Here is a 12,051-nt window from a genome sequence, read left to right as displayed (position 1 = left end):
GCAAGCATGGGTAAGAATATCACCAAAGTGTGTGGGGGCTTAGCTGGAATCACCACGAAGGGCAGCATTGTCTATGGAACAAGAACATTCATGGCTCCATGGTGGGTTGTTGTTCTCTCTGCTCTGGAAGCCCTGGTGACGACTATTATATAACGGGCTGGCCAGCTGCAAATGCCTTCTGTCCTTTCTCTGCACTTGGCGTTGACCTCAGCTGACTGCCTGCTGACTGACCGCTGCCCAAGAGCCCTGCTTGTAACCTTTAACCACAAACATCTTGCCTGTAACTCCTGGAAGAGGGGTAAGACAAACACAGTGCAAGGTGTGTGCACGGTGGTTGGACAGGCACGTGTGCACAGCCCCACCCAGCCCTTGAAAGGGAGCCCCTGGGAAGCAGTCGGGTTGAGCAGCCTTGGCGTCAGGCAGTGTGTACCCGAACGTCAGTTCAGCACTTTGCTAGCTGTTTCTTCTCCTCCCCCTCACTTTTTTGAAAATTTTTTTTTCTTACATGATATATCCTGATTATGGTCTCTCCTCCCTCTGTTCCTCCCAGTTCCTTACCACCTCCTCCTTACCCATCCCGACCCCCCCCCTTTCTGTCTCTCAGAAGAAAACAGACAGGCTTCTAGGGATGATAATAATAACAAAATAAGATAAAAATAAAAGCTAACACATTGGAATTAGACAGAACAGACAGAAGGAAAAGAGCCCAAAAGAAGGCATGAGAAACAGAGACCCACTAGCTCTCACACTCAGGAATCCCATAAGAACACTAAACTGAAAGAATAATATACATGCAAAGGACCTGTAGCCTAAAAAGAAAGGATAGTGTATATATAATATATATTTAATATAATATATACAATAATAATAAATTTTTAATGAAAAGCCATGACATGACATTATGATACAAAGAGTTGTTGAGTCTGTTTTCTCTTGGCCATATACTGCTGTTTGTGCAGCCCACCCTTAGTGAGTCTCCCTTGGAGGACACTAAATTTTCAAGTGATTATCAGTTGGAGATTGCTTCTGAGTTAGGGATGGGAGCCTGTCTCTGTTTCTCATTTCAGTTAGCTGCTTCTTTAGATAAGCTGCATAAACCTTGGGCTCATCACAGGGCCTGAAAGAGGGGACGACACTAACTACCTCATGGGCTCTTCTGAGGATCTGAGATGAACACATGTCAGTGAAACCAGTGTTGGGCTGGGAAGGGAGCTCAGTGGGTGATGTAACCGTTATGCATCATGAGCTCCATCCCTGGAGCCCGTATGAAAAAGCCTCGTGTGCTGGCACAGTCCTACAATACAGTTCTGGAGAGGTGGAAGCAGGAGGCTGGCCTGCTGAAAAGGGGACAAGCTAATGAGAGACCCTGTGGTGGCTTGAAAGGCCACCTATTGGAAGGTGTGGTCTTACTGGAGAAGTTGTCACTGGGGGAAGACTTGGAGGTTTCAGAGTTCAAGCCAGGCTCAGTGTATCTCACCCTCTTTCTGCTGCCTGCTGATTCAGACGTAGAAATCAAAACTACCTCTCCAGCATCACGCCTGCCTGTGTGCTGGGATGCTGCCCACCAAGATGACAATGGACCTCTGAACTGTAAGCTAGCCACAATGAAATGTTTCCTCTGTAAGAGTTGTGGCCATGGCGTCTCTTCACAGCAATAGAAACCTTAACTGAGACAGACCCTGCCTCAAAATACAAGTGGATGTTCCGTGAAGAGCGACATCAGTGGTCTCTATATCTATGTACACACGCACCTGCACACATGTGTGCTCACATACATGTGCACACACACACACACACACACAAAGCAAAATATCCCACTGCTGTACTTGTCTATTCTTCGTTTGTATCACTGAACCCCCCCAGTGTGGGAGGCCTTCGGTAGGAAACACAGAAGAAGAATTCATGGCTGCTACCTTCAAGCTTGGCATAATCTAGGGACCAAGAAGCATAAACAAAGAAAGGTGCACAATTCCATGTAGGGAGGACAGTGCTGTGCACAGTGCATCAGAGGAGTTCAGCAGAGGGCACCAAGGACAAGGACAGACGAGTGGAAACATCAGGATGAGATGAAGAGGCGGACCAGGTTGTTCCATTCTCTCCATCAGTACGTACCGCTAGGTATCAACCTTGATCCTATTCTCATGTCTGGTACCCAACATTTCAGAAAATACTGCCTGCTCCACCCTAAATGCTGGTCACAATCCAACTCTATACAGAAGTCTCCACTATCTAAAGAAAGCAGAGGAGATGGGGACTGACAGGTTCACATAGTAAAAAGACAGACTCTAACTAAAATTAGTCACGCATAAGACAGGGACCGGGGTAGGGAGATGAAGCTATAAGTCAGGGGTTTTTTTTAAATACAATTGCTATACAATAGAAATCTGGAGATATATAATTATTCTGCATCTTTATAAATGTAAGTTTTAAAATAGCTACCCCAAAGTAAAAGAGACAGGAAACAAACGAACTCAGTGCATAGTGGATGATATAACATTTCTCATGCAGAGAAATGATCTCAAATGACTTGATTAAATAATCGGCTAAAGTGAAATCCACTGATCCTTCCAGGGAGTATGAAGCATTTTAAGCTAGCTTGAGTTGAGCTGCTACTATAGCCTATGGCTGTGTATTGCTAAATAAAAATATAAGTAGTTATGTAGCTATAATTAAGATGGGGGGCTGGAGAGATGACTCAGTAGGTAAGAGCACTGAATGCTCTTCCAGAGGACCTGAGTTCAATTTCCAGCACCCACATGGAAGCCACAGCTGTCTGTGACTTCAGCTCCAGGGGACCCAACAACCGTGGCAAAATACCAACACACATAGAATAAAGATAAATAAAAAAAAATATTTGGGAAACAGGGCACACAAGAGAGCTGTATCATTAGGATCCAGGAGGTATTCAATCTTTTAAAAAGTTATTTGTTGTACTGTCCACTAAGAAGACCTAGACACTGCCGCCCAGGAGCAGTGAGCACCCCTCCATGAAGACTGCGACACAAAACACCACATCCCTCTGAAAGGAATGACGGCTCTTTGAAAACACGGTTAATCTGGAACATTGCAAAGGAATTTGGAGCCAGCAGAAGGGGCTCTGACTGGCCAAGGGTGAGTATTTTTGAGTATCAGTGAAGTGCTAATTGCCATTAAAATATGGGCTCATAATAATTGTAAGATAAAGAAACTCTCAGTCACCATCAGAAAAGACAAAGGAATCTGTTTTTAATTTTTGAAAATGTAAAGAGAAAAAAAAATCAAGCCTTTTCCCTGTCTTTGCTAAATAAATTGCTCAAATATCTGATAAGGAAGAATTTCTCCTTGTGGAAGTATTCCGTCTGTTCTAGTTTTGTTGCTGTGATAAACTACCCCAACAAAGAGCAGCTTTAGGGGAGACAAGGTTTATTTTAGCTCACAATCACGTGCCCATTGTTGCTGGAAGTCACAGGCAGCAGGCTGCTCACATTCACCATCGGGAGCAGAGAGAAAGGAACACAAACATGCTCGTTTGCTGCCTGCTCACTGCACGGCATCATTTCTCCAACCTCACAGTTCAGGACCCCTACCCCTGCCTAGGGGACAATGCCACCCACAGTGGCCTGGGTCGTTGTATAGCAATTATCTTATCTCCCACAGACACGCCATAGGTGAGGGCAATGGTGGGAGAGATGCTTAAGAAAGAGTCAGTTTCAGAACTAAAGACTTGCTCTTGGGTAGCAATGAGCCACCTCCCTATGAACTATGGGCCAGAGCAGCTCCTGGAGCTCCCACAACAATGCAAGCTATTGCCACTGCTGGTGACTACCAAGTAGACTGCTAAGATTATTGCTAAAGACACTGCACGCTGGTTGCACAACATAGAAAAAGATCAAGCAGAAACTGGGCTAGAAGCTTCCTGTCTGCTGACTGGTCTTGGTAGTACCAGAAGCTGCTACACAGGGTACTGAAGGAAAAGTCTTTACCAACCTTCTTCCTTGTTGATCCCACAAGTTGCTTTGTTGACCAGCTAGGCTAGAAGGCCTGTTGGTGCAATAGTAGCAAGAGTATTATGGGGGAAACTAAATTCTTTCTGATGTGAGAACTGCCCCATAGGAACAAAAACACATCTGGTACAGTAAGCGCAGTCAAAAACCTCTGGCTGGGAAGTCACAGACCTGAGGGAGAACCTGCTACTGCTGTTTTGTCTGCTAGACACAATGAGCCTGCCAAATGGTCTTTAAATATTTTTTGCGTACATCCATGGTGTTATTGCCAGCTTTGGTCAGAAGTTTGTTTTTGCAGTGGACAGCAGTTACTGCAGAGACTCGACGGATCGAAGGGCTGAGAATAACTGATTGTTGAAAGCTGGTCCCTACGATGAATCTGTATAGCCCTCCCACGGCTCAGATAGCATCATGAAGAGGAGAAGGAAAGAATACAAGGATTGGAAGAGCTGCAGAGGAATTCTTTCTTCAGGGAAAGATCTGGCCACTGCATTCCTCAACCCTCAGCAGCTCTGATATCGGTACAAGATCTGCACAAGATCAGGCCTGTCAACACGGCCACAGAACGAGAGGGAGTCAAGCGGACTCATCACTCCCGGAGGCTGTAATACAGTTAATGGTAGCTAGGCAAGAAAGAGACATTTTCTTCAGTTGTGTGGCTGATAAGGTGCTCCTGAAAGATAACCCCTCACCCATGCTCCTGAAAGGAAGGGGATGGGGGAGGGAGGAGAGAGAGAAAGAGAGAGGCAGGGATGTTGAGGAATAGAATATTTGTTTAAACTGTGTAAAGATGTATTGCATTTGTTTGTGTTGCAGAATAATTGTTTAACTATGGAAAGATGGGTTGCATCTGTTTAAGCTGCATTTAAGTATGTAAAGGTGTGTTGTTTTTGTTTATGCTGCATTTGTTTAACTATGTGAAAGTATGTTGCTGTTTCTTTGCCTGCCTAGGGCACCTGATTGGTCTAATAAAAATGCTGAATGGCCAATAGCTAGGCAGTGGAGGGATAGGCAGGGCTGGTGAGCAGAGAGAAAAGAGGAGCCAGCCAGGGGCCAGCCAGCTGGTGGCCAGACAGACAGACAGACAGACAGGGAGAAAGCAGGAAAGCAGGCTGGACAGTACATAGATGAGGGGGAAAAATATCAGGGCAGCACATAGATTCATAGAAATGAGTTAATTTAATTAAGTTTTAAAAAAAGCTAGCTAGAAACAAACCTAAGCTAAACCCAGCTCATCTTTTTTTTTTTAAGCTACACACTCACTACTAACTAAAACCTCAGCCCAGGCCACTGCCCTTTCTTTACGTCTACTACTAATTAAAGCTCACTCTAAGCACTCTCTATGTCTATAGACCCAAACACCCAGTGCCATTCCATACACACCCACTCCCAATTAGAACCTTAGTTCCAGCCATTTCCATCCCTAGCCTCTGATTGGCCAGCTAATCAACCCCTGCAGCCTACCTTGTACCCCTCCACATCACTTCCCAGAAAATTCCAAGGGCCTATCATCCTTCAGCCCTTTGCTTTAACCCCAGGAAACCATGCAGAGATGGCCCCACGCTCTCCCTTTCTTCAAGAACAGCAGTTCTCAACCTGTGGGGTCACAACCCCTTTGAGGGATTGAACAATTCTTTCACAGAATATCGCATATCAGATATCCTGAATATTGGACATGTACACTACGATTAATAACAGTAGCAAAATGACAGCTATGAAGTAGGATTGAAATAATGTTATGGTTGGGGGTCACCACAACACGAGGAACTGTACTAAAGGGTTGCGCAGCATTAGGAAGATTGAGAACCGCTGCTCTAGAACCTTTCGCTTACTCAAGTGCTCTCCATGGTGACAGGAGCATCTTGCAGCATCCTCTGCAGCAGCAGTTCTGCAGGTAGCATGCCTCTCATTCCGTGCTCTGCCCAGAAGAGGCATGAAAGAACTCACGCTCCTCGGCCTTGCCAAAGACTGTCAAGTTTAAAGGTTTTTCAGTCTGTGTTCTGGTTCCACTGCTAAATGTGGTTATATCTACTATTTTCAGTCGTCATGTTTGCCTTAAATATTTTGTGAGAACAATACTACCTTGGAAATTTCCTTTTCTTTTGACATGGCTTTGCTATCAGGCTCTTCCAAAGACGTGACAGTTGCGTACCCTAATAACAAACAACATCGCCCCGTTTTCCCCAATTATGTTGTCTGAGCAATTCAGAATTATCTTGATGGCATGAGTTGGTAATTTTGTATAATGCTTTTGGGTATTTCTCTTCATAAGGATGCTTCTCATTTGAAAAGGTCATAGCAAACAATCCGTAATGATTTTCTACGCTCTGCCTTCAACATGATATACTCAGGCACAAGATAACATGGAAGACTAAAGCCTGCGGGACAACATCAAATAATCCCAAGGTGTTCTGGTTTGTGGGACATTCTGGAAAGGGTGAGGGTGGGAAAAAAATTGTAGTTTTTTTCCTTGAATGTTTAAAATAATACTGATGAAGAAAATGACCCCAAGCCATTACTCTAATGATGACTATGGCGTCTCGGCAGATGTTAAACTGCTGTTTCTCAGTAGTACCAGCCACCTGCGCAGTGGCATCTGAATAGGACCACTGATCCAGTCACCCGCTCTGCTATAACCTTGTAGGTCACTTAACCCTGGGGAACCTGGTCTCCCTGCCCATCAAATGAATACAGTCATACACTGCTCACGAACCAGCTAGAAAGTTGACGGGGAATGATGTCCATCATTTTATAAAGCAAAATCAGGGCATGGGTAGTGTTTTTATTGTGGTCGCTGCCAAATGGTAATGCAATCAGGAGACAACGCTCTTCCGGGCTTCAGCATTCTACCTGAGAGTCTGTTCATCCTACCCAGCTGGTGTTTTCATTGGGCTGGGAAACACATCAAAAGGCTCTCTGCGGATCCCCTGGCAAGGAGCAAGTCCAGAATGTACTTTCAAATTCCTACCGTTAATTTTTAGGCTTGTGTTCTTTTTGCTTGTTTTTAAAGAGCCTGTTGATTTGTAAAAAATTCCTTAATGTGAACAGCTGAATTAACATTAGATTAAAAACCCGAGTGCCCAAACTGAAACAATGTCCCAATCTGCTAGTTATTGGTGGCCAACAGCCAGCCACGCACATCTGGGAGGCTGCAGCATTGAAAGTGAAAGAATCTGCCATTGTTTTCAGAACAGCTCAGCTCCTCTGTCAACAGAATACTCGGGGTTTACTATAAATTCTAGGTTTAGAATTCTGATGCATTCCTTTAATTTCCAACCTAATAACTCTTTAAATGGCTTTTAAGTGGAAATAAGAATCCAAATATTTGTATAAAACATTACCAATAGTGAAAACACCACAGCTTTCTTATAGTCAGAGACCCTCGTGGTCCCTAAAGAAGTCCCGAAGGAACATTGTTGAGTCAGTCACATCCAAGGTGAATGTAGTTAAGTGAAAGAGACGGCTGATGAGCATTCTTCCAATGCGCCCAAAGTAGGATGATCTGGACAAGTGTGACAGCGTTTACTCCCAGTTACACTGAGGCCCTAAACATCCGCCGATGCTCAGAAATGGAAGGCACAGTCGGCAATGTGCCTCGCTCCCGCTCTGCCGAAAACGAGCTCTATGATCCAAGTCTCAAACTTGTAGTGAATTTCTTGTCTCTTTCCCATCTCCTAGGAATCTGTGTTTGCTATTCCTTTCAGGGTCCTCTGTCTCACTTTTTGTGTGATCAAATCCTTCCTGACCTCCAGCAACCGATCCCCTGTAAATGCCACCACTCCCAAGGGGTAGCACTTCACACACACACACACACACACACACACACACACACACACATCAGTTACCCCAGACTTTTGTTATTTTGAAATATCTAGGTTTCCAGTGCCCCTCCTGGAAACTACCTAATCCTGATTTGGGTTGGAAAATCCAGTTTTCCATAGTGAAGTATTTTCTTCATAGAGTGTCCCCATTCTTGATTTTGGATGCATAACCCGTCGACCATGCAAGTAAAGAAAAGGATGCAAAATTTTAAAAGTAAAGCTGTCATCAAATAAAAGTCTAGAAAAGTCCATGAACAATCAGAGTCTATGATCTCTAACCAGCGCAGCAAGGCCAGCACAGATCTGATACCTGGTCCCAGGACACACTGAGAGGCATGCTCACAAGGCCATCCCCACTGATGTTATGGACATGAGGCATCAAGCAAAGTAATGCTGTGTGATATTCTGATCGCATTCTGACAATAAAGTTTGCTTTGAATCAGAGGGTAGAGATACCCACTAGCTGACCAAAATTAACTATAGTGGTTTTGGAAGACTGAGAACAGATAGAGAGACAGGAAGTAGTAAGGTGGGGCTTGGAGAAGATCTTAGCCCTTTTAGATGGAGGCATAGAAGAGAAAGGAAGTTGCTTCTCCACTGCTTTTCTGACCATTCATTCAGGTTCTTACTCCGATAGCTGACTCCCAATTTTTTATTGCTAAAGAATAATTAGATAAATGCATCAAAGTAAGACTTCCAACATGGCATCACACCGTGTGGTCAAATCCCAACTATAGTCTTGTAACTATGACATGCCTGCACCCCAGTTTCCTCATGTGCACAAAAAGAAGCATCTCAGTCTGGCAAGGTGTTTCAGTGAGTGAAATAAAGATTACCAAGCCTGACCACCCGAGTTCTACTCCCAGAACTCACATGATTGGAGGAGAGAACCAGCTCCGAAGAGTTGTCCTCTGACCTCCAGGTATCATGGCACACACACACACACACACACACATCACCCACATAAATAAAATATAATTTTAAACATTTTTACAAAGAAATATCCCAAGGAACAGTGCACACAAGGTAGAACAGAGGGATGATACACCGTTTGCCAACCTGGTCTCATTTCATTTGATCTAAACTCACACCCCGCAAACAGGACACAAGATATGACCTTTCAACTTGGGCTCATGAACTATTTAAACAACACCTCCTGTTCACGTTATAACTGAAAGGATCTAATTATTGTGGGAACACAAGAAGGCTTTTTGAAGTGTTAAGGAGCAATTCTGAGTTATCTGGCATCAAAGTAAGTGAGCAGGGACCTCAGGCTCCTTTAATCAATACGGAGCAGTTTCTTCACGTCGCTGGTCAGTGAACTTGGGAAGTTACTTCATCTTTTGCTCTGTAAGTTGGGGGTTAACAATGGCAACTACCCTTTAGGATCCCCCCTAACATAAAGCATCTTAAGTATTAAACAAACCCCAGCAAATAAATAGTAAGCCCTAAGTAAATTACAGGTTTTCTTAACACAGCCACCCCCTCACAAATTATTCTGAGTTCTTATCTTTTGTAGAATTTCTGGAAGGCCCTGCTTTGTACTTTTTCTAGAACTCTGTAAGACTGAAATTGGGTTCTTCTATCAATCAACCAGGGCGTTTGTTCCCAGAACTGACATAAAAACGATATAGAGGAGACATCTCTACCAACCCACATCCATTCTTGTCAGGGACCTTCCTACAATAAAGGACTACATTTCCCAGGCTTCCCTTTGGCTTGCTGTGGCCATTATAATAAAGTTTAAGCCAATGAAATGTAAACTTTCAATTTGCAAGCTGTTTCTATGTGAGAGGAGGCGTACCCTCACACTGTGTCTCACACTGGCTGGAGAACAAACAGGTTGGCTGCCCATCCTAGATAAAGATAAGGAAAGTAACAATTCCTGGGTCAAAAAGTGGCAAGACAGGAATCTGGGACCCTGCCTGCTCCATAGCTGGCAGAGCATCTATTCAGACCAGACATTTGCATAAGCAAGAAACAAACTTATTTTTGTTCCAGCTACAATCCTGATGGCTTTTGCTACATACCTACAGCATGGCCAACACAGTGGACAATGTGGAAAAGGGCAAAGCGTGGGCGACGGTTACAACACTGCCTTGGGCAGGGCGGTGGTGGCGCACGCCTTTAATCCCAGCACTCGGGAGGCAGAGGCAGGCGGATCTCTGTGAGTTCGAGACCAGCCTGGTCTATAGAGCTAGTTTTAGGACAGGCTCCAAAGCCACAAAGAAACCCTGTCTCAAAAAAAAAAAAAAAAAAACACTGCCTTGGCACGCAGTAGGAGCTAGTAATATGTGCAGATGTTCTATAGGACTCTGGGCCACCAGCCCAAATTTGGACAATTGAGGTCAGTTCCAAAGGCTGGAAAGTAATGACAGAATGACTAGGGTGACAAAGGGTCAAAAAAAACCCATGTCGCAGAGGAGGACTGGAGAGACGCGGGGAGGTAAGCTGGGACGGCATGATAAGGTTGCAAGTCACCCAGGGGTGGTAAGTTGAACAGGGCTCCTCTCTGCACTCAAATTTCCTCATCTGAGATAAATAGGTAAAACAAGCGGGAGGGGTGGACTCCCTTTTAGGTATACTAGGAAGGATCGATAAACACAGAGAAATTGGTTTTAGCAAAGACTTGAACAACTGGCCTGGATACCACACTGAGTGTGTGTAGGGTGGATTTCCACTAAACACCTTCTAAAATCAGGCTGGGTCAGGAGTTGAATGTGGGTTCAGGCCCCCCGAGCCAGTGTTGAATATTAAAAGTTCAATGGAATTAAGACATTTCCAGAGAACCAGCTCCTTTCTGCAGACAAGGCAGGGTAGTGACTAGGGAATGGCATTCTTGAACTTGGATCTGTCAATTTCCTGGCTCTGTGATCCTGAACAAGGGCTTGCCTTTTTTTCCTCCCCCAGTCTGAATTTCCTCATTTTAAAACTAGGGTTAATAAAGTCAAATGTGAAGAAAAAGAAACTCATGTCCAGCACACAGCACAGTGAAAGGCTCGTGGTTACTTGAAGCACTCATCATGGTCTTACTACCTTTGCTAATGGAGAAACATGTGATTGACTCAAAAGATAAGATCCGGCATTCTGCTAGATGTATGAGCAGGTACAGAGCTAAGTACCTGGTACTTGGGTACTGGACTAAGTCAGTAGTTGTAGCCAGAATAAGTCAGAGCCTACGAGAAACATACCTTGGTCGAGGAGTAGGCAGAAAGGATGAGAGATGTAGTTCAGGGATAATAGGTTTGCCTAGCAAGCTTGAGGCCCTAGGTTCAATCCCCGCTATGAGACACAGAGTGAGACAGAGACAGACAGACAGACAGACAGACAAAGATCAAAAACTACTCACATTAGGAAGGAGAAGAAGAGCTAGCATCTTCAGGCACATGTGGGGAGGATGGGTGTGGGCGAAGGCCACAAGGGCCATGGTGTTCGTGGGAAGAGGACAACCTTGGTTGTGGTCCTCACCCTACACCTTGTTTGAGACAGAGTCTTGTGAGTTCAGCGATGCTAAACTGAGGTCCTCAGGAACTTTATCCACTGAGCCATCCCAAGTCTAGAGTTTTATCTATTAGCCATCTCTAAATGAAGGATGCACCGCAATAAGGAAGATATGGAGTATCAGCAGAGCACCTGACCTAGACTGAGAGGATCAGAGAAGGGCTTCCAGGGGAGGTGTGGGCACAAAACTCAGGCTGGTGTGTTTCTGGGTAATGGTGGCTTCTTCCCGCTTTAAAACTTTCCCATCCTAAGTGACCACTGAGATTTCAAATCCTTTCCCTACTCTAAGATTTGAGAATTTTTGGCTTCAGATGAAAAGATAAAATAAAGTGCCCAATGCATCAGTACTGAGGATGAAAAAATAATAAAAGAGAGAATGTAGGGGGTGTGGGTGTGGTTAGAAAAGAGCGAGCCGAGGTTTTTTGTGGTTTGGAAAGTGTTTAATATTGATCGTGGTGGCAGGCTTTGGAATCCTCAAATGAGATAAAACATAGGACTTAACATACACTCAAATCAAGTAAAACCAGGAGAATCTGGTGCCGGACAAATCAGTGTCAATGTCCTAATATGGCATCATGCTACAGATTTGTAAGCTGTCACAGCTGGGATAAAGGGGCAGCGCTTACAGGGGTCTCTCTGTACTGTTCTGTGGAACTCTAAGTGAATAAAAACTCCAGTTACACAACTAACTATACCAAAACACAACTGCATACGATTTTGTAGTATAAAATATAATTTCACTGTTG

The 12,051-nt window shown here is 44.3% G+C and overlaps 1 protein-coding gene across 5 annotated transcripts in view; it reads right to left on the bottom strand.

The window, feature by feature from the left end:
- Positions 1-12,051, bottom strand: part of Dnajc6 (DnaJ heat shock protein family (Hsp40) member C6) — a 155,649-nt gene that overhangs the window by 75,314 nt on the left and 68,284 nt on the right. The window lies entirely within an intron of this gene.

Source organism: Microtus pennsylvanicus, chromosome 13 (assembly GCF_037038515.1).
Source record: "Microtus pennsylvanicus isolate mMicPen1 chromosome 13, mMicPen1.hap1, whole genome shotgun sequence".
NCBI lineage: Eukaryota > Metazoa > Chordata > Mammalia > Rodentia > Cricetidae > Microtus > Microtus pennsylvanicus.
This window is presented reverse-complemented; position numbering and strand designations above follow the sequence as displayed.